Source organism: Bubalus bubalis, chromosome 4 (genome assembly GCF_019923935.1).
Source record: "Bubalus bubalis isolate 160015118507 breed Murrah chromosome 4, NDDB_SH_1, whole genome shotgun sequence".
Taxonomy (NCBI): domain Eukaryota; kingdom Metazoa; phylum Chordata; class Mammalia; order Artiodactyla; family Bovidae; genus Bubalus; species Bubalus bubalis.
Genome location: NC_059160.1, coordinates 66,567,035 through 66,592,884, shown reverse-complemented (window position 1 = coordinate 66,592,884; position 25,850 = coordinate 66,567,035). Strand labels below are relative to the sequence as shown.

The 25,850-nt window shown below is 39.1% G+C and overlaps 1 protein-coding gene across 4 annotated transcripts in view; it reads right to left on the bottom strand.

The window, feature by feature from the left end:
* SLC16A7 (solute carrier family 16 member 7) overlaps positions 1-25,850 on the bottom strand; it is a 203,911-nt gene that overhangs the window by 144,203 nt on the left and 33,858 nt on the right. The window contains exon 1 of one of the 4 annotated variants that reach the window (XM_025283876.3): positions 21,412-21,555. The exons of the other annotated variants lie outside the window; for them this stretch is intronic. The gene's annotated coding sequence lies outside the window, so the exon portion shown is untranslated. Of the gene's footprint in view, positions 1-21,411; positions 21,556-25,850 lie in introns of those variants that run through there. 4 annotated transcript variants of the gene reach the window in all.

Genomic DNA, 25,850 nt, shown 5'->3' with positions numbered 1-25,850 from the left:
CTCTTTCTCCTTTCCTTTCCTCACAAGCGCAGAAAGCATGTTTGTTTTGGAAGCAAATAGCAAATACTACAGAAGGAGAACTTAAAGTGAGAGATAATGATTGAGGCAAAAATGTAAAATCACATCAGCTGATAAGTGACTGACTGACCCAAGGTTGAAGAATGTGAGGGCATTAGGACAAAGCTAAAGAATAACAGTCCTTCTGCTGTTAAGTGACAGGCATGAGACTCCACGTCATACTCCTAGATACTCAAAAACAAATCCACTATTTTAAGTTTACACAACCACCAAAGGTGATCTCTGAAAGTCACAGGAGGCAGATTCTCCAAAGCCTTGTAACATACAACCACAGAAACACTATTTACAGCTACTATCTGTAGTCATTTTCATGGCCAACTTCAAGAAATTCTATTGTGCTCCTTAACAAGTAATATAACCTAAAATTGATAAACAAGCACAACAAAATTACATAAGTAGAATTCAAGGAAATGACTTAAACCATCTTAGAATAAACAAAAAGTGAGAAAATAGAAAAACCAAAATTTATGATTGTAGAACTTCAGTAAAAATATTGAAGGCGCAATTCTTGTTCACATATCTTTGTTATGGAGATGTAAATCACCTGCCCTCCTAATTGAGAAGTCAAAGATGAGAGAAAAATCAGTATTAAAAACAAATACAATTTATTCAAGTACTGTACTGAAAACTAACCATGACTAAGGTTGAAGCCAAAACATATTGCATAACCATATCTTAATCAGCTTGTCTTATTGGTGTCACCGTACTTAGTTTACCATATTTTTATAATGCAAGTTGAGGTAGCTATGAGGTGGACTGGCATGGGGAAATGTGAAGAAAGCAAAACATACAGCAGTTCCTATTAGCCTCTGTCTTCCCTAGAGCCAAATTTACATTTATATTTTATTCTCTGAAACGAAGTGTACACTAGAGACTTTAGCAACATTATTTTTACATATGATTAGGATGGACAAATATGTATGGTGCCTTAAACAATGTGCTTCAAAGACCTCCAACTAGATGGAGTATAACTGACCACAAGGGCACAAGCTGCTGAGATATGAACACCCATTATTGGATTTGCACAGAATCCACACTTCCCACAGGCTTCTCCCAGCCTGCACCTGAGCACACCTGACATGAAAGCAGATGGTCCTTGGGATATACACCTCTAATGCTAGTTTTGGCTGGGGGCAGGGAGTGGTGGGCTCCCACATACCATTGCCTTGTATATGTTGGGTGTTCAATAGTTATTTGGGGGAAATTAAACCATTGTTGTTATTGAGATGTCAAAGCCCAGGTTGCTGCATAAACATAAAAACAAATTAAACTCAGTGTGAAACTTAGTTTTAATATGATTTTTTGGCTTCCTAATGCAATTCCAGCAAATGCGTTAGAAAACTACAGAGAGTTTTGTTCCAGGTAAATATAACCACTGATAGAGATGTCTAAAAGTTAAATGGGCTGCTACAATCCTCTTGATTACTCTAGCATTCCTATTTTATAGAACAGGGAACACTAGGCTTGAAGAAGCCAAGTTTTCAGGATTACACAATGTTAGGGGCAGGAGCCAAGATTCCAACCTCAATTTTGCTCACGCTTTCCAAACTACCATACAGTTAGAAGATACACCTTTTATTAAAAGACCTTGCATGCTTGCATCAAAGAGTGGATGGATGATGTAATGTGTAAAACCACTTCCAATGCTAAATTATAATGATTTTTTTGAGGAAATCCACTTGATGGTGTCGTATCTCTTTTATTTTCTACACGCCACCTTTCTTTTTCATACAGTGTAGAACAAGTGAATCTACAGATCCCATTTAAAGTTCTTGATTTCTATTACAGTTATTGCAGTGCTTAGGTAAGATGATGTTGTTTTTAAATACAGCAATGGAAATTAACATCATTAAGAAAGAATCTGCCCTAATAATCAAAAGATGATGCTACACAAACCTAAATACTAAATATTAGACAATAGTATATTTTTAAGTTAAATATTATTAAGCAGGTGACAGAATCAGAAGCATAAATTCAGTTATTTTTAATCCAAAACTTGTACTGAATTGACTGACTGACAAGGTATGTCTGTTATTCAATACCTACAGAACTTTGAATAGTGCCACACTCACTTACTCAAATATTAATGTGGTTGAAGTCACATCACTGCACTCTTTGGAATCAAAATACTGAAATACCTTTAAACCAAAGCTCTATTTACAAATTTGAAGCCATCAAATTCTACAATGCCTCTGTCTCTCATACTCTCAAGCCCTAAATAAACTGTTTCCTCTAATCTCTAATCCTCTTTCTCAGTCTCTTGCTCACACAACTACAGTGCTATGTATTTTTTCCTTTTGGTTCATACTCTCCACTCTACCACACTCCTCTTAATGTCTTTCCTAATATTTTTCATTGAATCCTCTAAAGCTCCCATTTTTTTTCAAATAAATTACCTAATTCCTAACCTAGACATTGGATTCTCTCTATGACCTTTTCCCCTTGAAGAGCTGACTTAGATTGAGCCCTCTTGAATACCAGCTAATTCCTTATCTTTAGGTATAGAATAGAGGCTCAGCACAAACCTAGTTCTACTCTACATCTTACCATTACTTTTCAGTTCACACAAGGAAATGTTTCTTCACTTACGTTCATTTCACCAAGCTATACCATCCAGAAAACTAGGACCTAATATCCTTCAGACTGTTTCTTCAAAATTCATTTCTCTTCACTCCAAAGTCACACCATAATCAATATTCATAATCAATAACCATGCACTATAATCAGTAACCTAGCCAGAGAAACTGTGACCTCTACATCTACTCTTTTACAACTTGAAGCTAATGGGCACTCTTAATGCTTCTACTACCGAAGTCTTAAACATTGACATTCCAATTCCCCATCATTCTCCTGTCCTTCAGACAACACTAAAAACATTATTTCTGTCAATTCTGTCCTGGGATTTCCTTGAAAGTTTCCCCTGTTTTAAGGCTTATATCTTCTCCCAAACCACTGACCCTTTCCTTCTTTTTTTCAGTATTTATTTTTATTTATTTATTTGGCTGTGCAGGGTCTTAGTCGTGGCACGCAGAATCTTTGATCTTTACTTGCAGAATATGCACTCTTAGTTGTGGCATGTGAAATCTAGTTCCCCAACCAGGGATCAAACTCCACCTCCCTGCATTAGGAGCTCGGAGTCTTAGCTACTGGACCACCAGAGAAGTCCCAAATTAGCCCTTTTCTAACCTTCTTTTCTTTTGTACTCTGCTGCAATGTTAATCTTCATTCAAATTCCATTCCTGCTACTCATTGGTAAAATATCTTGGGAACATTACTTAACAGGATTCTGTTTGTCTTTTTAAAATGAGCATAAAACTTAATACTTCATAGGAAAGGAGGGGACGAATGTGGCAATGTCTATAATGTACTAAGCAGAATTTCTAGCACATCAAGTACTCAATAAATATTAATATCACCTTTAATCATCAATGTTCTCAAGTCACTCACATCTTTGTCTTCTGGCAACAAGGAGCCTGCAACTTCCAAACGCAAAATGGGCACTGCAATTACAGTACTAAGTAAAGTTCTAAAAAACATGAATTAACCTCAAAAGTTGATGCCAATATACATTCATAGATTTCACTTGTTAACAGGACTCTCGATGGCTTTCCCGTAAGCTTTTTTCTTGACACGTTCCTTGACACGTTCCTCTCCTTTCCCATGTGGTTCTAAACATCTTCCTTTCTCCTCAAGTTTCCCAACCACCCTGTCATCTGTCAATCTGTGGTTGACCAGGTTTCTTATTTGCAAAGAAAATGAAAACCATCAGACCAAGCATGAAATGCCATAAATGTGTTCTTATCTGTGCACACTTCTGTATCCCCTGAGAGTCTTTCATTCATTCCCTCCTGCCCTGGTAGTAGAGGTAAGCCACTTCCTGGTAACTGAATAGGCCCTCACCTAATATATGATATGTTCTTCCTGTCCATGAATGGTTTTGCCATCTGATTTGACCCCTTCATTCTCCTCTCCTATCATTTCTTCCCTTGCACTATATATTCTAACCACACTGAATTCTGTTTTCAGCTCAACCCATGCTATTTCATATCTTACTGTCTTTACTGCCTTAGCAGTTGCCAGTGCCTATCAAGGAATCCTTTTCTCACTTTTCTATTAGCAAAGTTCCGATTTATTTTTCAAGACCCAACTGAATAATTCCTCTTTTGTGAGAGGAGGGAAGCAAGACAAGAGTGAGGACACTGAAAAGTACTGACAGGCGAAGGAACTCCCAGGAAAGGTGGTAAGGGGAAGCCTCACAGTATCTCACAATAGAGTTGATAGATGATAATGAGTTTTAATTATGATATCAGATTTCTTGTTTTCTTCTATCTTTAACACATATTTCCACTTATTTCATGAAAAACATTTCAATGGCTGTCTGACAGCTAACAAATACAGTCCTCAGCCTTTCAACTTTACAGATAATTACAAAAATATCTTCAACTGTCAGGAAATCACCAGATTTCCAACAGTTTATGAATAGACTTTGAAAGGAAAGGAAAGAAGGAAAAATCAAACTAAACACATTTGTTGGTGAGAAACTTAAAAAAAAAAAAAACAGAAATCATTGACTTTGATTTTTCTGCAATTTTCCCAAATTCCTTAAATACCAGGTTCTTATAACATTATTATAATACAATCCTAAGGTAACGTCTGAAACTGACTGCGCAAAAGCATGGCCCAGAGGAGCTACTCCTTGCCCAATGTCAGGGGCGGTGGCAGAAACAAGCTACCCCACGTCCGAGCTCAGGGGAGGTGGGATGAACTACCCCACGCCAGAGGTCAGGGGCGACGGCCGAGACGAGCTACCCCACGTCCGAGGTCAGGGGAGGCGGGACGAACTACCTCATGCCCGAGGTCAGGGGAGGCAGGACGAACTACCCCACGCCCAAGGTCAGGGGCGGCGGCCTAGAGGAGCTACCCCACGCCCGAGGTCAGGGGAGGCGGGATGAACTACTGCACCCCCAAGGTCAGAGGCTGCGGCCTAGAGGAGCTACCCCACGTCCGAGGTCAGGGGAGGCGGGACGAACTACCTCATGCCCGAGGTCAGGGGTGGCAGCCGAGACAAACAACCTCACGCCCGAGGTCAGGGGCAGCGGCCTAGAGGAGCTACCCCACGTCCGAGGTCAGGGGAGGCAGGACGAACTATCACACGTCCGAGGTCAGGGGAGGCAGGATGAACTACCTCATGCCCGAGGTCAGGGGCGGCGGCCTAGAGGAGCCACCACACAACCAAGGTCAGGGGCGGCAGCCTAGAGGAGCTACCCCACATCCGAGGTCAGGGGAGGCGGGACGAACTATTCCACGCCTGAGGTCAGGGGTGGCGGCCGAGACGAACAACCTCACACCCGAGGTCAGGGGCAGCGGCCTAGAGGAGCTACCCCACTTCCGAGGTCAGGGGAGGCAGGATGAACTACCTCGTGCCAGAGGTCAGGGGTGGCGGCTGAGACAAATTACCCCACGCCGGAGGTCAGGGGCACTGGCTGAAAGGAGCTACCACACACCCGAGGTCAGGGCGGTAGCATAGAAGAGCTACCCCATATCAGAGGTCAGGGGAGGCGGGACGAACTACCCCACGTCTGAGGTCAGGGGTGGCAGCCGAGGCGAACTACCGCATGCCCGAGGTCAGGGGCACTGGCCAAGAGGAGCTACCTCACGCCCGAGCTCAGGGGCGCTGGCCGAGACGAGCTACCCCACATCCGAGGTCAGGGGAGGCAGGACGACCTACCGCACGCCCGAGGTCAGGGGAGGTGGCCGAGAGGGGAAACCCCACAACCAAGGAGCAGTGGCTGCCCAGGCCCAGGAGGGCCCAGAGGAGCTACTCCACCTTCAAGGTCAGGAGGGGGTCCGTGAAGACATACCCCTCGTCCAAGGTCAGGGGAGGCGGGATGAACTACCCCATGCCCGACGTCAGGGGCAGCGGCCTAGACAAAATACCTCACGCCAGAGGTCAGGGGCAGCGGCAGGGAGGAGCAACCCCACATTAAAGGAGCGGAGGCTGCGGAGGGCCGAGAGGAGCTACTCCACCTTCAAGGTCAGGAGGCGCTGCAGTGAGATACCCCTAGTCCAAGGTAAGGAGCAGCGGCTGCGCTTTGCTGGAGCAACGGTGAAGTGATACCCCACATCCAAGTTAAGAGAAATCCAAGTAAGACGGTAGGTATTGCGAGAAGACATCAGAGGACAGACACAGTGAAACCATAAACACAGAAAACTAGCCAATCTGATCACATAGACAACCACTATAAAAACGAGGAGCTGCTTACATGGACCACAGCCTTGTCTAACTCAGTGAAACTAAGCCCAGCCGTGTGGGGCCACCCAAGACAGGAGGGTCATGGTGGAGAGGTCTGACAGAATGTGGTCCACTGAAGAAGGGAATGGCAAACCACTACAGTAGCCTTGCCTTGAGAACCCCATGAACAGTATGAAAAGGCAAAATGATAGGATACTGAAAGGGGAACTCCCAGTGTCTGTAGGTGCCTAATATGCTACTGCATCATTAGAGAAATAACTCCAGAAATAATGAAGGAAGGAGCCAAAACAAAAACAATACCCAGTTGTGGGTGTGACTGGTGACAGAAGCAGGTCGGATGCTGTAAAGAGCAATATTGCATAGGAACCTGGAATGTCAGGTCCATGAATCAAGGCCAATTGGAAGTGGTCAAACAGGAGATGGCAAGAGTGAACGTAGACATTCTAGGAATCAGCGAACTAAAATGGACTGGAATGGGTGAATTTAACTCAGGTGACCATTATATTTACTACTATGGGCAGGAATCCTTTAGAAGAAATGGATTAGCCATCATGGTCAACAAAAGAGTCCGAAATGCAGTACTTGGATGCAATCTCAAAAACGACAGAATGATCTCTATTCATTTCCAAGGCAAACCATTTAATATCACAGTAATCCAAGTCTATGCCCCACCAGTAATGCTGAAGAAGCTGAAGCTGAATGGTTCTATGAAGACCTACAAGACCTTTGAGAACTAACACCCAAAAAAGATGTCCTTTTCATTATAGGGGACTGGAATGCAAAAGTAGGAAGTCAAGAAACACCTGGAGTAACAGGCAAATTTGGCCTTGGAGTACGGAATGAAGCAGGGCAAAGGGTAATAGAGTTTTGCCAAGAGAACGCACTGGTCATAGCAAACACCCTCTTCCAACAACACAAGAGAAGACTCTACACATGGACATCATCAGATGGTCAACACTGAAATCAGATTGATTATATTCTTTGCAGCCAAAGATGGAGAAGCTTTATACAGTCACCAAAAACAAGACTGGGAGCTGGCTGTGGCTCAGATCATGAACTCCTTATTGCCAAATTCAAATTTAAATTGAAGAAAGTGGGGAAAACCACTAGACCATTCAGGTATGACCTAAATCAAATCCCTTATGATTATACAGTGGAAGTGAGAAATAGATTTAAGGGCCTAGATCTGATAGAGTGCCTGATGAACTATGGTCAGAAGTTCGTGACATTGTACAGGAGACAGGGATCAACACCATCCCCATGGAAAAGAAATGCAAAAAAGCAAAATGGCTGTCTGGGGAGGCCTTACAAATAGCTGTGAAAAGAAGAGAAGCAAAAAGCAAGGGAGAAAAGGAAAGATATAAGCATCTGAATACAGAGTTCCAAAAAATAGCAAGGAGAGAAAAGAAAGCCTTCCTCAGCAATCAATGCAAAGAAATAGAGGAAAACAACAGGACAGGAAAGACAAGCGATCTCTTCAAAAAAATTAGTGATACCGAGGGAACATTTCATGCAAAGATGGACTCGATAAAGCACAGAAATGGTATGACCTAATAGAAGCAGAAGATATTAAGAAGAGGTGGCAGAAATACATAGAAGAATTGTACAAAAAAGATCTTCATGACCAAGATAATTATGATGCTGTGATCACTCACCTAGAGCCAGACATCCTGGAATGTGAAGTCAAGTGGGCCTTAGAAAGCATCACTACGAACAAAGCTAGTGGAGGTGATGGAATCCCAGTGGAGCTATTTCAGATGCTGAAAGATGATGCTGTGAAAGTGCTGCACTCAATATGCCAGCAAATTTGGAAAACTCAGCAGTGGTCATAGGACAGGAAAAGGTCAGTTTTCATTCCAATCCCAAAGAAAGTGAAAGTGAAGTCACTCAGTCGTGTCCAACTCTTTGCGACCCCGTGGACTATAGCCTACCAGGCTCCTCTGTCCATGGGATTTTCCAGGCAAGAGTACTGGAGTGGATTGTCATTTCCTTCTCCAGGGGATCTTCTCAACCCAGGGATGGAACCCGGGTCTCCCCCATTGTAGACAGACACTTTACCATCTGAGCCACCAAGGCTTCAAGAGAAGAAGAAAGGCAGTGAAAGGCAGTGCCAAAGAATGCTCAAACTACTGCACAATTGCACTCATCTCACACACTAGTAAAATAATGCCCAGAATTCTCCAAGCCAGGCTTCAGCAGTACGTGAACCGTGAACTTCCAGATGTTCAAGCTGGTTTTAGAAAAGGCAGAGGAACCAGAGATCAAATTGCCAACATCCACTGGATCATCAAAAAAGCAAGGGAGTTCCAGAAAAGCATATATATCTGCTTTATTGACTATGCCAAAACCTTTGACTGGGTGGATAACAATAAATTGTGGAAAATTCTGAAAGAAATGGGTATACCAGACCACCTGACCTTCCTCTTGAGAAACTTATATGCAGGTCAGGAAGCAACAGTTAGAACTGGACATGGAACAACAGACTGGTTCCAAATAGGAAAAGGAGTATGTCAAGGCTGTATATTGTCACCCTGCTTATTTCACTTCTATGCAGAGTACACCATGAGAAACCCTGGGCTGGAAGAAGCACAAGCTGGAATCAAGATTGCCTGGAGAAATATCAATAACCTCGTATATGGAGATGACACCACCCTTATGGCAGAAAGTGAAGAGGAACTAAAAAGCCTCTTGATAAAAGTGAAAGAGGAGAGTGAAAAAATTGGCTTAAAGCTCAACATTCAGAAAACGAAGATCATAACATCTGGTACCATCACTTCATTGTACATAGATGGGGAAACAGTGGAAACAGTGTCAGACTTTATTTTTTGGGGCTCCAAAATCACTGCAGATGGTGACTGCAGCCATGATATTAAAAGTCACTTACTCGTTGGAAGGAAAGTTATAACCAACCTAGGTAGCATATTCAAAAGCAGAGACATTACTTTGCCAACAAAGGTCCACCTAGTCAAGGCTATGGTTTTTCCAGTGGTCATGTATGGATGTGAGAGTTGGACTGTGTAGAAAGCTGACCACTGAAGAATTGATGTTTTTGAACTGTGGTGTTGGAGAAGACTCTTGAGAGTCCCTTGGACTGCAAGAGGATCCAACCAGTCCATCCTAAAGGAGCTCCGTCCTGGGTGTTCATTGGAAGGACTGATGCTGAAGTTGAAACTCCAATACTTTGGCCACCTCACGCGAAGAGTTGACTCATTGGAAAAGACCCTGATGCTGGGAGGGATTGGGGGCAGTAGAAGAAGGGGACGGCAGAGGATGAGATGGCTGGTTGGCATCACTGACTCGATGGACATGAGTTTGAGTGAACTCCGGGAGTTGGTGATGGACAGGGAGGCCTGGCATGCTGTGATTCATGGGGTCGCAAAGACACGACTGAGCAACTGAACTGAACTGAGCCTTTGAATTGCAATAAAGCCAGGACCTAAGTTGTTATTAACATCTGGTTAAGTTTCACTTTTTTTTTTTTTTTTTGCTTTGATTTACTTGCCTTTTAAAAACATTTTTAGTTGTTTATTTTGGCCATTCAGCTTTATTAAGTGCTAAAAGATATAAATTTCCCTATTTTACTGCTATTTAGATTTTATGCCAAATGTTAGTAATATATGAAGCCAAATATTCAAACTTAACAAATAGCTTCTCAGTATTTCTATTTCAAAATCTCCCACATGCTTGGAGTTGCAGCAGGATAGATACTGCTTTCTAAAGGGCAGTGCAATAGTCAACTTCTTGGATATTTATTATTTTTTGTGAACAGATGTAGGTCATTGCAGAGATAGCTCCAAAGTCATCTTCTAAAGTTGAAATACACATGTGAAATTTGGTAAAGTTTCAAAACCTGTTAGGTATACCATCACAGGTTTCTTCAATTCACCAAAATTCCTTTTGTGCTGTGGAAAGGCTGCTGGAACATCAGTGTTTTCAGACTGTTCGGCTTGATTACACTGCTGTGGTACCACTTATCTAGAGCTATTTTAAGCATCTTCTTGGGTTACAGTAAGCTATATTGTAAATCTAATTACATTTGCCCACAGGAAAGTAGGTACATGTGAATCCTGCTCTGTAATCTACTTAACAAAAGGCACTGCATTTTTCTTCATAGCATTTATCAAAATTGTCATTACATAGTTATTTATATTTCTAAATGCCTTTCTCTTCCACTATAAATTTCAAAAGGGCATTGAGCATGTTGTATACACAGTACTTTTTGCTCAGTGCCTAGAGGGTCAATGAATGTTTGATGAATCAATGAATGAATGAGTGATCACATAAGAGATAACTGAATTATATACATTTATGCTTGACACTTTAAACTCATGCTGAAAATGTATACATACTTCAGGGACTCATTGGGATATATTACAGTGTAGTGCAACAAAGCACAAATTTTCAACTCGAATGGATTTGGGACTTCCCTGGTAGTCTAGTGGTTAAGATCCCCACACTCACGCTGCATGAGGCCCAGGTTCAGTCCCTGGTAAGGGAACTAGACCTTGTGTGCTGTAATGAAGACCCCACAACTAAGACCTGGCACAGTCAAAAAAAAAGAATAGAAGAATAAGACAAATGAAAATTTTTAAATGGAATGAATTTAATGTCAGATCTGGCATTTCATAAATTGTGTGATCAAAGACAAGTGAAATGAGCTCTCTAACCTTCTGTTTACTCATCTGTAAAATGTGAACAATTACAGTGGATTAAATATTAAAGATAATGCATTCAAAAGTATGCAGCACACTCATGGCATGGAGCAAAGTCTTAATGTGGTGAGTATTATCACTTATTAATATTTAATATAGCTTTTTAAGTGAATTATATAAATCCAAATTATCCAAGGGCTTTTAAAAATTGACAACAGAAATCTAGTTTGAGCATATGCTAGCAGTGATAACTCATCAATAATTTACAATAATAAAACGAATTTTCCAACACTTTTGTGTCTATTTTTCCAATTTTAAACAAGTTATTTTCAATTAAATTTCATCATTCTTTACTCTGTACACTCCTTACAAATTCTGCACAATCACTCAAGAATCCTTCTCTATTGGTCTTCATAACAACAATTTGAATTCATCAGTTCAATTCTCTCACCTAGATTGAATACTCTTCCCTAAGCAACTCTCATTTCATTATTGTCCCTATATTGTCCCTGTATTTCATAACTTCAACCATTATCACAGTGGAAAAAGTATTCTGTATTCTCCCTTCTGGACTATACTCTCTTCAAGGCTCTAATCTCTGCACAAAGAATTGGACCCAACCTAAATCTTTAATTTTTAGTCATCCCTTTATGAGCATATACTGAGCATGATCTATTCTTGTCTATGATAGATCTATGATTTATTCTATGTTGAAGATCTACCATATAAGATGATAGTATTAGGAGATAGGGTCTTTGGGAGGTGATTAGGGATGGGATTCATATGTGCCTGCATGCTCCAGTTGTGTCTGACTCTTTGTGACCTATGGACTATAGCCAAACAGGCTCCTCTGTCCATCGAATCTTCCAGGCAAAAATACTGGAGTGGGTTGCCATTTTCTACTCCAGGGGATCTTCCCCACCCAGGGTTCAAACCTGCATCCCTTCCATCTCCTGCATTGGCAGGCATATTCTTTACCAACTGGAAGCCCCAGGAATGGGATGAAGGTCCTTATAAAAGGGACTCCGGAAAACTAACTCACCCCCTCAATATGTGAGGATACAAGGAATCAGCAGTCTGAAAGAGGGCCCTCACCTGACCATGTTGCACCCTGATCTCAGACTTCCAGCCTCCAGAACTGTAAAAGACAAATTTCTGTTGTTTACAAGCTTCACAGTCTGTAATATCTTGTTACAGCCACCCAAAAGATCTTCAGCAATCTACATGGTAGACACTAATCTACATGGTAGACACTGTGCTGGCTTAGACTGTTACAAAACAGAGCACAATAGAGTCTCTAGTATCAGAGCTCACAGACTAAATAGGGGATGCAAAACTAGAAACAAATAATTATGAAAATTGTGATAAGGGAAATACTATGCTCCTGGCTTTATGAAAACACAGAAATAACAAGATGTGTGGCTTTATGGTAACTAAACAGTTTCAGGTAAGTAAGCACATGGACAGAATCCTAGAGAAAGCAATGTTTCTTAAAGGATAAAAAGGAATCAGTGAACTAAAAAAAAAAGGCAAAAGGAAGGGCATTCCATGTCCAAGAGGTGGTATGAAGCACAGAAACAAATGACAGTGTAGTCATACAGGAAACACTAAGACAGCAAATTTATTTTGTAACTCTTGTAAGATCAATTCATAAAGTATGATTGCAGCACTAAAATCCATAGGAAAGGCTGTATATTAGATTGTGTTTAAGTTAAATTACGGTTACAATTTAAAAGATCTGTAAATTCAAACTTTTTTCCTTTACACCATTTAAAGTAATAATAGGAAACATCTGTTTGGTTAGATTTTATTCAGGACTTCAGGTCACCTGGAGAGACGACTGATACTCCAAAACAGCGAACTATTAGCATTAGTGCAGATCTGCCCACCAAACAAAACTCCAAACTGCCTTTATTAGTGCCATCTAGGAAAAGGCCAGAAAGGCTCTCTATAAAGAGAAGCTGACACACACTGGAAGGCACAATCGATAGTGGTTTATTAAGCCCTAAGTTGTAGGAAAGCACTGGAATTGGCTCCCTCTTCTCACAAATGAACAAAGTAAGGACCAGCAATAACTGATAATGTTCAATGACTCTCCCCAAATCAAAAGCACCCATGTTAAAATGACTCACTGGGATAAAACTAGAAAAGTCGTAAAAGGAACATTCAGGGTTGGGGGGAAGACTATCTCTGTTCTCACATCTATATAATATGAGCCCTAGAAACTATTGCCTGGCTATAGAATAAATCTGGAACTAACAAAAATATTCCTTTTTAATACAAGTTTTGCATCCTATTAGGGCAGGGACTTCCTTTTTGTTCGTCACATTTTCCCCATCTCAAGCCAAGTAAGTTCTAAGAAATATTTTTGAATGAATGAATAATGCATGAATGCATATTATATAGAAGACTAGACTCAGGAGAATTTGGCAGCAAATCAACACACAATGTTTCTGCCCTAGTAGGGGATACAAGCAGACAAATTAAAAGGATTGCTTTGTATGAAGCAATTTTTTTTTTTAACTATCATAGGAATGGGGTTGGGAGAAATGGTTCCTTTAGCTAATGTGATTAGAGGGAAGGCCTCTCTAATGGAAAAGGTAGGTACAGTATACAGATTTACTTAATATTTTGGATTTGCTATTTCAAGGTATTAACATATTCTGGCAACCACAGTTCCAATTTAAAGGCAGAGAAAAAGCTTAATGAGTTTATACAGGATTGTTTCAAGTAAAATATATGTATATCAATCCACTTTTAAACAATGCAGAGGGGTTAGGTACACTGAGCCTTTGTGTGACTGAAAACCCCAGTATAACCTATCAGCCTCCATATCCCAAGTTCCTCTCTATTGGAGATTCCGTATCCACAGAGTCAACCAATCACAGGTTGTGTGGTGCTGTAGTATGTATTTACTGAAAAAAATCCCTCTATAAGTGGACTAGACCAGTTCAAACACCTATTATTCAAGAATCAACTGCACACACATATTTAAATATGTGTGTGTATAGATATTACTAAAAATATTTCTGTACAAATGTTGCCCTGAATGTTTTGTTGAAATAGAATCATTTTAGACTTCTCAATTTGCCCATGTAAGTCATTTTTCGTACACACAGCTCCTCACAAAAAAACCTGCACAACATTAATTTAAAGATTTCTGAGGAGACTATGTTTAAGCACCAAAATATTCTTTAAAAAAAAAATGTTTTTTGAGAAGATACTTAGAACATCAGGCTCTTTATTAGGTTGCCAAGATGAAAGGTGGGTATTTTCAGTTGTTAAATACATGGCAGCACTTGTGTTTGATAGAGGCTGCCAATGACTTTCATTATATCTGTCAGTCAAATTGTAAAAAAGAAAAAACAATCATTGAAATAAATCCTACACAATTGCAAACAGTTGGCATGATAAGTGGTTTTAGTAGCCAGTGGTGGCATGGATCCTCATGTTTTTTGGGTAGTTAGAACCCAAGAGTATTTCAGAGAAAGCACTATGTTATTTTCAGAATTTCAGTTATTTAATTTCTTGTAGCAAATGAAAGGAACAATCTCAGTGTTTGGAAAAATGAAATTCTCAAGACTTATTTTTTTTAACTTGACTGCACCAGGTCTTAGTTGCAGCATAGGGATCTTTAGTTGCAGCATGCCAATTCAGCTGAGGCATGTGGGATCTAGTTCCCTGACCAGGGATTGAACCCAGATCCCCTGCATTGGGAGCATGGAGTCTTGGTGATTGTACTACCAGGGAAGTACCCCAAAAATGAAATTCTAAGATTTCTTTTTCTGCAGAGTGCAAAGTTCAAGTTAATATACGATATTATTTCAAATGACAAAAAAGAGACATTCACCAAAATTTAAATAGAATGTATCAATTGCAATCATGAAATCCACTCACTTCTAAAAGTCAAATATTAAAAAATATTTAAAATATTAAAAAATATAATATCAAATATTAAAAAATGTTAAATCACAAATTCCCTTGTGGTCTGCTTACACATTTTGTAAATCTAATGCCTCTTTTGTTTCTAGTGGTATTTCTGAGTTTCTATACACATGCTTGTATGTTCAGTCATGTCTGACTCTTTGCAACCCCATTGACTATAGCCCACCAGGCTCCTCTATCCATGGGATTCTCCAGGCAAGAATACAGAAGTGGGTTGCCCCTTCATCCTCTAGAGGATCTTTCCGACCCAGGGATCGAACCTGTGTCTCTTGCGGGCTCCTGCACTGGCAGGCAGATTCTTACCACTTGAGCCACTTGAGTTTCCTTATCAGCATTTAAATTTGGCATGAGGCTGAAAAATGGGTTAGCATCTGTTGATGATGCTCTAAGTAGGGATATGAATTGTGAGCCCCTGATGAGAATGAGCCAATGACAATGACTTCCATTCTTTGTCGGCAACTCTGTCTTTTCCTACATCACTTTGGCTATACAGCATGGTTTCAACATCCTATCATAAAGAGTTTGTGTTGTAGTTTTAGGTTGTCTTTGTGTTTGTTTTATTGCATATAGACAATAATATCTGTAAGAACATTATAAGAAGAGGAATAAGACAGGGGCACAACAATATATTGCAGCAAACAAAAACTAATAGAACAAACTAAAAACTAATTTCCAGGATAGGGAATGATAAGATCAAAGAAAAATGGTAAGAACTGCAAGAGCATTATCAAAAAGTAGCTCTCGACTCCTGGACTAAGTCTTAGAATTGCTAAAGGATCTTTGGAAAACAAAATCAGCATGTTTTTAAAGGCTTCAAAGTCAAAGCCCATGAGCCAAAAGGACTATAAAATTTGGTCAGGTGTGTCTTATTGAGTTGATACTTCCCAATGATAGATATTAATAAAAACTGCATTGAATTAAGAAATACAGTATCAGTATTTCAAGCTGAAAAAAGAATTATGTTCATTCAGATAATGTCAACAACTAAGTATAATAATCCAACTCACATGTTAATAGAAAAGCTATAGAAATCTGAACACATGAAAATATCTTTGCTGTTGTTATAATCTGATATTCATACAAGTACTTAATACTATGTTTCCTATGTTAATTATAAGCAAAAACAGCTAAGAGAGATTCTAGTCTACATTTCAGAAACCTATAAACTCTTTTTATAAAAGACTATCATGGAAGAGGTTTTAATATTTATATTTGATGTACTGAAAAAATATTTACTAGTGTTTAATTCTAAGATATCCAAGAATTACTTATAGAATGTTTTAAAAATTAAGAGTCAGGATCTGTCTTTTCTTGGGCTAATCACTAACAAGCTATGTGAATTTGGAAAATTTAGTTACCTTTCTTAAAGTCAAATTTTCTTCTTTTCCAAAATGGAAATATCTTATAGGTCATTGAAATAATAAAATAATATACTACTTGCAGACAGCTTGGCACTTGATAACACACAGTATTATAAATAATATATTTTAAAAAAACTATTAACCCACTGGAATACAACAAAAAAGAGAGTATTTTTTAAAACTTTATATATAGTTTAAAAAATTTTTCCTCCAGGGACTTCTCTGGTGGTGCAGTGGTTAAGAATCTGCCTGCCAATGCAGGGTACACAGGCTCGATCTCTGCTTGGGGGCTGGTACACATGCCTCTGGGCAACAACTCCTGAACCCACACTCCTGTTTTCTACCACACACGAGAAGCCACCACTATGAAAAGCCTGCACACCACAACTAGAGTGTAGCCCCTGCTGACCGCAACCTGAGAAAGTTGGCACGCAGGAACAAAGACCCACTGCAGCCAATAAATAGATAGATAGATGATGATAGATAATAGATAAAGAAAATTTTTTTAAACTATTACTTATAAAAAAATTCTTCCTCTGTCTAGAATAGTAGTTTCTATAAAATACGAATCACAAGAGTGGAAAATAATGGCACCTTTAAAAAAAGGCAGTGACTATTTCTATTTATAGGGGAATGCTAAGACAGAAAGAAAGAGGAAATGGAGAAAGAGAATGATAAAAGAGCAGGAAGGCAAAGAGGAAGAAATGACTAGTCAGTATAAAATACCAGATTATCATTGTATTCAAAGTATTTGTGGAAAAAAATCCTCTTGTTCCCAAATGCATTCTGTTAATGTCCTTTGAGCATGAGATATTTATGCAGGGTTCTACAGATTACAGATTAACATTTTATGGTATCCTAAATTTATGCATTTTAAACAATTTCTGTGACACATTTCTTCCTTTGTCTTCCAATGTGCACACAAAAACAACAGAATGGGAACTGCTTCCTTTACTAAGGGCAAACTGAGGTTGAAACAAAGATAACCTCTCTATTAATACTAAACCAGAAAAGACTATTAATAGATTTACAGTTGAGTGGTATGGCTTGGTCATAGTTGTTTAATACTCAAAAGGTGGAAGCTGACTATTCCTAACCATGGTCTCCATTTTCTGTATAAAGTAATGAGCAAAGAGGTCAGGGGTACTTGTACAGACCCATTTTGGAAATAGGAACAAAATTTTCTAAGTTCTTTGAAATCAGGAATTATTTTCTCATAATCTACATATTCTCTGAAAAACAATGTATCAAGTCTATGCACTCAAGGAGTAATATTTGGATTAACCTAGTGTGTCTGGTGCTACACGAAGCTGAAATATCTCTTAAATCCATGTAATCAAATTCATAATATAATACATATTCAAAATGGGTACTATCTGTTAAGTTAATTAAGCAGGGACACCATTAGACTGTAGAGGTCTATATGCTATGGAGGTCTATGTAAACACACCAAAATCTAAGCCTGTGCCTCACAGTTATAAAATTAAAACACCAAAGACAACCCATCAGAAACTGCCAACTAGGCTTTGAGCTATAAGCAGGTGATAATTTCCTTATTTTGCTTCTGCTTTTTCTCTATAAAAGTTTCTCCCCAAGTACCTTTTGGTGGAGCCGTCTTAACCACTTCCGGTTTGGTGCTAATTCCAATAGTTTTTTTGCTCAAATTCCTAAGAATTTTGATATGTCTCAGTTTATCTTTTAACTTTCCTATTGTATCTTCAGCTGAATCTCCTGAGGACCCCTATAATGCTGAAAGTAACAATGAAAATAAAAAAAAAGAAAGTGTTAGTCACTTAATCATGTCCAACTCGTTGCAACCCCATGGACCTGGTCAGGATCCTCTGTCCATGGAATTCTCTAGGCAAGAATACAGGAGTGGGTAGCCAGTCACTTCTCCAGGGGATCTTCCTGACCCAGGGATCAAACCCGGGTCTCCTGCATTCCAAGCAGATTCTTTACCACCTGAGCCACCAAGGAAGCCCCAAAGTAACAATATCCTGCAATAAATTCCTTTATTGTACACATATTTTGTCACCAAATATAAGAGATGCACATAGTCTAAATATTCTATAGAGTAACTTAATCAGAAGAGGCCTGGAAAAATTTTGTTCCATATATTAGCAAAAAGAAAATGATCAACCTCATATTTCAATAACGAAGATTTTCTAAATTAAAGTTTTTCCTCTTTGTTTCTCAATATTAATGCTAGGGAAAATAAGTTCATTTAAGGAAAAAGAAAGTATTCTTGTTTAATTTCTTGGAAATAACATAATTCTACATAGGTCTTAATTTAGAAATTATACAGTTTTGATCATTTTACCTCATGGCCTCATGAAGCTTGAGCTTCATTTATTTAAAAATTGCTTAATCAATTTTTAACAGAAAAAAATAAATTAAAACCTAAGAAAAAACTCACATTCAGCATAGTCTACACAATTGTTTCAAAGTAAGTGCTTTTTGGTTGAAGTTTGTGAAGTAATTGTTTAGAAATTTAAATATATACGGATGTTGAAGCTGAAACTCCAATACTTTGGCCACCTGATGCAAAGAGCTGACTCATTTGAAAAGACCCTGATGCTGGGAAAGATTGAGGGCAGATGGAGAGGGGGCCAACAGAGGATGAGATGTTTCAATGGCCTCACCAACTCAATGGACATGAGTTTGGGTAGACTCCGAGAGTTGGTGATGGACGGGGAGGTCTGGCATGCTGCAGTCTATGGGGTCACAGAGTCGGACACGACTGAGCAACTAAACTGAACTGAAACTGAAGATATAAAGTATGAACTTAGGGTAAATCTTTCTGGGAAACACTGATTTCAGGTATGTCATTATTATCGTATATAAAGATCCTAGAACAGGAATGTTTGAGAGTTCAGAAGTTTTTAAGTTTGGTGTATATACTTCCTATCTCAAAAAAAGGATATAGTGATATACCACTGAGAAATTGACCAGCTTAAATATCTGGAAATTCTAAATTATTTGCTCAGGGAAATATATATTTCTGATGGAAAGATGAATCAAGTCACAAACATTCCCTTTGCCATTTCTGGGTTACACAGTCTTTAGTTTCCATATCCATAAAATTAGACACCATCTGAAGTGTAGTATGTTTCAGGAAATTATAACACAACTACTCACAAACTCTTCATGGAATTTTCTATTGTATATCTGACACTTGGATTTTCAACTGTAAAATGAGTTTCAAACTGATGAAAAATGCAGGAATTTATTTCTAGAGTATTAAGTGAAAAAGTGGTGTGCAAGTAATTAATTAGTAAAGTAAAGGACATTTTAATATTCTCTAATGGTAAAAGTATTAGACTGTGCTCTCGTTTATTGCACTGTATGATTTGTAATGTGTTCTACCACAAGCTCACTTTGTATATAAAACCGAGGAATTTGTTTCAGCTGGATTGCCAGTGGAAAGAGAATTGAGGAAATAAGTCACAAAGGCAATGTTAATAAGGGGCAGAAATTCAAGCTCCGATAGTACATTTTGTACCTGGATATAGCAGAGAACTTTCCAATTAGAGCCAACAAGTAGAAAGCTGATAACTCCAAGACGAGATTTATAGGGAGAGGTCAGCAGCCTATAATGAGAATTTGGAGCACATACATCCAGCTGTTAACACCTTTAGTATAAGTATAGCTTCTAATGGCAAAAGCTAATGGCTCCATGACAATAATAAATAACAGTGAGAGAATATTCTAGCCTCAGGCCTCAGATAGGGAACTTGGGTGGTATTATACAATTTTCACTAACACTAGCTGAAGGAGAGTTCTAAAGAGGTAGTTTCATTCCTGAAGAGCATCAGCTACACTAGAATTTGGGAAATCACAATAGGTAAGGAACAATCTTTCAGCTGAATCCCATCCTTTCCTCAAATGAATTTACATTTAGGCTTGTCCTCACAAGGAAGAAGGAAGGAAGGAAAAGATGGAAGGAGGGAGGAAGGAAGGGAATCACTCCTCATAGTCCCATCCCTCATTGTATACCATTCAATAAAAATTTTAAAGGAAATAATACTTCAAAGCATTAGAATTCACTCTGTGTGTGTACCTACCAAGACACTCCTGAAGCACTTGTAAGGTGTACAGTGTATATTGGGATACCTGGAGTTGTGCCCTGTACAACCTACAAGGTCATTTACATGCAGCCCTGAAGTAACAGTTAAGAACATGCACTCAAGAGTTGGCAGATCTGGAATCAAGTGATCCTAACCCTGTGACTGTGGGCAAGTTAAAGAAACTGGCTAAGTTTATTTTCCACATCCATGAAATGGAGATAACAATATGAACCACCACCTAAGGTTACTGGAACAATAAATGCAAATAAAACACACAAGACACTGCCTGGCAGATGTGAGTGAGCTCTAACACTCGTTTAATTTATTATCACCACAGAGCAACTTTTGTGGAAAGTGTCACAAAAGTATATGGAGCTATATGCTTGAATATGATTGAATATGAGGCCCCTGGAATTTTAGGCTTCGAACCCCATTGCTAAACATTAATTAGCCATATCACTTGTATCTAACCTTTACCACGAAAACACATATAATATGACATGCCTTTGTGATCTCATTCTAACTGATAAGGTTAGTAGTCTGCTAGGGTCTAAGTATCTGTAACCTTAGTAACCACACTGCACAAACTGCACATCCCCAAGCGCCACAGCTTCCCCAGAGCCCAAGAAAATAGAATAGAGCAGGGTAGGGTAGAACTGATCATAGCAAATATAAGCACAGTGATGTATTAACCAAGAAGATAGCCTAGTTTTATAAAAAGAAAATAAAGTACAAGCACGCTGTAGATTTTTTTTTTTTTTTTGAGCATTTGTACAATGACCAGGAAAACATAGTTGGAAGTCTCATCATATCGACCCCAAGACTGACAGCAAAGTTATTATTCTTCAGTGCAGCCGAGGCCTAGAAGTCAGGTAGATTATTAACAGCAGGATGGATCCTTCACCTTTAGGTAACTTTCATACAAACCCTTGTCTCTTCCTAATGCCAATGCCTATCAGCCCATTAATCACAGCAGCCTCTTCCCACAGCTCTCTCTTCAAATCTTACTCCCCAAGTGTGCCTCAGCCCAAATTCCATCTGTATTTAGTTGCTACCTTTCAGTTGAATTCCATCACACTGCTGGCTGCTCCTCTTGCCATTTTACAAATGAAAAAGAAATATGCTGTTATTCCAGTAAAACTGCAGTGGTTCTTAACCTGGGTGGTTTTGTTTCCCCGAGGATGTCTGGCAATATGTGGAGACTTATTTGGCTGTCACAGCTGGGAGGGTGCTACTGGCTTCCAGTGGACAGAGGCAGTGCCAGGACTGTGACAGGCATGGGAGGTTCCCAGAGCTCCAAATTTAAGGAGGCACTTACTCACTCTTAGGGTTATCCGCACTCAAGATTAAAGTTCACATGACCCCGAGAGTGATTGCCTCCTTAAACACCATGGCCTACCTGCCTCCCTTGCCTCCCTCTAATCCTAGCCCTGGGTTAAGGCCAGGGCTGCCTCTAAACATCCCCAAAAAAGGAATTACCCAGTCCAAAATATCAATAATATTGAGACCAAGAAACCTAGATCAGTTTAAAGAATCTAAAGAAAATCAGGGTTGGAAACAGGATTCCCTCCCTTTTCCACTTTAAGTTACAAATTTAAATGCACACTCTGTTAAATCTAACATCTCTAATAGTGAAATAATACCAAATTCTAACATTTAGCTTCAATATGTTTTATTCCCAGGGCTTCCCAGGTGGTGCTGGTGGTAAAGAATCCCTGCTGATGCCTGAGACATGGGTTCCATCCCTGGGTTGGGAAGATTCCCCTGGAGGAGGGCATGGCATCCCACTCTAGTATTCCTGCCCAGAGAATCCTCTGGACAGAGGAGCCTGGTGGGCTACAGTCCATGGGGTCGCAAAGAGTCGGACACAACTGAGAAACAGCACGCACACTCGAATTTTACTCCAATCCACATAAACTACAATGGAGGTAAATTAATTCAACCTTCTCTCTCCTGGCCTATGTACTTAGGCCTCAGTCTTCTCTCTGCTAGTGTATCTTTCACTCAACTCATTTACCTCTAAGGCTCAGATGCAAAGCTACCTTCCCATCAACATGCGACTCCTCCCTTCTCAGATCTGTTTCTCTTTCTTTTGTATCTTTCTTTGTACTTATATTCCACTATAATCATTTTTTTTTTAATTCTCCCTATCCCTGACCCAACCTCCCCCACCAACCCACACACACACACACACACGCATATAAACATGCAGACAAACACACACACACTCATTTAACCTCCTTACTATCATGAATCAGATTTTCTTTATTTATATATATATATATATATATATCTCCACAAAAACCTCTATGTAGTAGAGTGCTTTGAGTAAAGTACTTAATGTATGTTTGAAATGAATTAGCGAGGAATTTATATACAATAATATTAATAATACAGCATGAACCATAATATTTCCTGTTGATTATCTGAATCTTAATATAACTGCATTACTAGGCCTTGTTAAATCCGATACCAATTTTCTTCTCCTGGCAGATGTCACCATCTATTTATTTATTTATTTTTTGGTTGTGCTGGGTCTTCATTGCTGTACAAGCTTTTCTTCAGTTGTAGTGAGCAGGAGCTACTCTTTGATCTGGTGCATAGACTCAAAGCACTCTACTACATAGAGGTTTTTGTGGAGATATATATATATATATATATATATATATATATATATATAAAGGAAATCTGATTCATGATCGTAAGGAGGTTAAATGAGTGTGTGTGTGTGTGTTTGTCCGCATGAGACATTGTGGTGGTTTCTCCTGTAGCAGAGCACAGGCTCTAGGGCATGCCAGCATCAATAGTTGCAATCAAAAGTTGCAGCCCATGGGCTCAGTAGTTGCAGCTTGCGGGCTCCAGAGCACAGGCTCAATAGTCGTGGTGCACGGGCTTAGTTGTTTCGTAGCACGTGGGATCTTCCCGGATCAGGGATCAGTGTCTCCTTGCACTAGCAAGCAGATTCTTTACCACTGAGCCACCAGGGAAGCCTCTGTCTCCATCTATTTCAGGTTTGATTTCCCAGAATTCTTGAGGGTTATGTTCAGTAGGTAACTGACTGATATTGACATTTTGCTACAAACAAAAGCTCAGAATGGAATGTATTTTCTTCCCAAAGGCCTATTCTAGCAGCAGAAGAGCTTATGTCTTTGCCTGAGCTATAAGCCTAAACTCAGGAAGAAAATAAATCCAATTCCTAATAACTGTTGAAGAAATAGCCTTGTAGTATATCAAACTCTTCAGGAATCCAAACTGATGCAGCAGGAAAACACATTTCCATCAATCTCTACCTCACCCTCAACCTTAAAACTAGTCTAAATTTAAAATTTCTAAGTTTGGATTTTAATCAAAAGTAAGCTGACTACCTAAGTAATTAATACATAGCTATAAATATCTCCTGTTTAAAAAGAAGACAGTAAACATACAGTCAAGTCTTCCAGCTACTTGTCCTCCAAACAAATGTATTATATTTTACGTTTTTATGTGACTTGACAAAAAGGAAACTGAAGGCCTTCCCCCATGGATACCAAGAAACCACTGATTTTAATCATTTAATCCTTTTATGACAGAATTAGCTTAATGTTCAGCACCTGGAAAGGTACAAGTCTAAATTTACAAGTTTATTATGAGACAGTTATTGTGAAAAAATTATTGAAGATTAAATGCATGTATATTCCATCAACATAATAACTTTCAAAACTTGAGGTCACAAAGTCACTGTTAGGTTTTCTCATGGTGCTATCTGATTCTATGCTAGTAAGAATCATTTTCACTGTTTAGTCCACAGCCATCAATTGAGAGAAAGGAGCTGACTTATCTGGAGCACCCAGTCTGAGCCGAGAAATTTCAATGTGTGTTTCACTCATTATGTAACAATTCTGCTAAGAGAGGTTTCACCACCAGGTTTTTGCAGGTAAGGAAACAATTTCAAAGAGGTTTGTGAGGTACCAATTTTAATAACACTAGTAAACAGTGTTTCTGAAGTATGATCTTCCAACTATGTCAAAATACTGTTCAATATTACATTTTAATCTATGAAAGGCAGAAAATCTGCTCAGTTTGAGTGTTTCACTAGTTAACCAATATATGCCACTTAATGTTGAACGCCAAGCAAGAACTATGAGCTTCCCTAAGAGGAAAGGTATCCCATCAAGGAAAGCCCACAGGGAGCCATCATTCTGTTAGAGGATCAGTGGTGTATAAAAAATGAAAGGGGACTTTCCTGGTGGCTATAAGCAGTGAAGAATCAGCCTGCCAATGCAGGAGACACAGGTTCAATCCCTGATGTGAGTTAAAACACACACACACACACACACACATACACACACACACACACACACAGAAATGATTTTTTCCTTACTACTTAGTGGAGGAGATAGACATATAAGTAGACAATTATAGTCAAATGTGCTAAAAGTTACAACAGGGGTAGATTAAGTTCTTATGAAAGCAATACATGCTTCATATGGGACTGGCATGATTTCATAGAGGAAATGAGAATTGAACTAAGTCATGAAACATACAGTTCAGAGAAGGTTTGAGAAGTCACTTCAGATATAAAGAGTAGAATGTTCAGAGGCATGATTCCTGTTCTAGCTCATGATGGCCCTGATCACTGGATACATGATCAGAAGGGGCAGGAATAGAAACTGATAACATATGATGCTGGTGCTTGAAAGCAAAAGGAAAGCAATGAAAGTTGAGGATAACAACAGTAAAGGGAGTTCAATATAGGTTTGCAAGCATGAGAAAAGGTATGTTTAGATTTGTTTTTCAGTAAAATTCCTTTGATAGCAATATGGATAATTATAAAACAGCATAGAGAAGAACTGCAGTGTAGTTTAAGTGGGAAATTATAAACATATGTAAAGTAGCAGCATCAGGAATGGGAAAAAATGTTGAAATCAAGGATATAGCTCCAGTCTTAAGGGTTTAATAAAAATTGGTTGTACTAGATGGTAAGAAATGTCCCGAATGACCTTGGTGTTCCCCGTGTGGAATATTGGGTGGCTATTAATGGGTCTGCAATATCTGCACAGTGTGAATGGAAGGACACCATACAGGCAATAGCTATGCAGGACTGCAATAAGAGGTCAGTTAGGGCAAGACTTGTAGACCAGAAACCACCAGCTTGTCACTGAAATTATGAGCAAGGCAAGACAGAAGCAGAGGTTTTAGACATAATCAGTGTTAAGCGACAGAAAAATTAAAGCCTGGGAAAGAAACCAAGGCAGGGAGGAAGATTGTCTAAAGGTATAAAAATGTATTAATAAAAGTGGGAACTGGGTAAACATGACAAATTTATCCAAAGGAAGTACCCATATTTAATTATAACTTCCTCTGAAGGTTTGTGGGCAAAAACAGTTTTTTACTTTAAGGTAAGAAATTTCTTCAGGAAATTAAAGTTTCTCTCCAGTAAAATTAATGACAAACATCAGACATAAAATAAATAAATAAAAACCAAAAGATAGATACACACAATACACATATATAG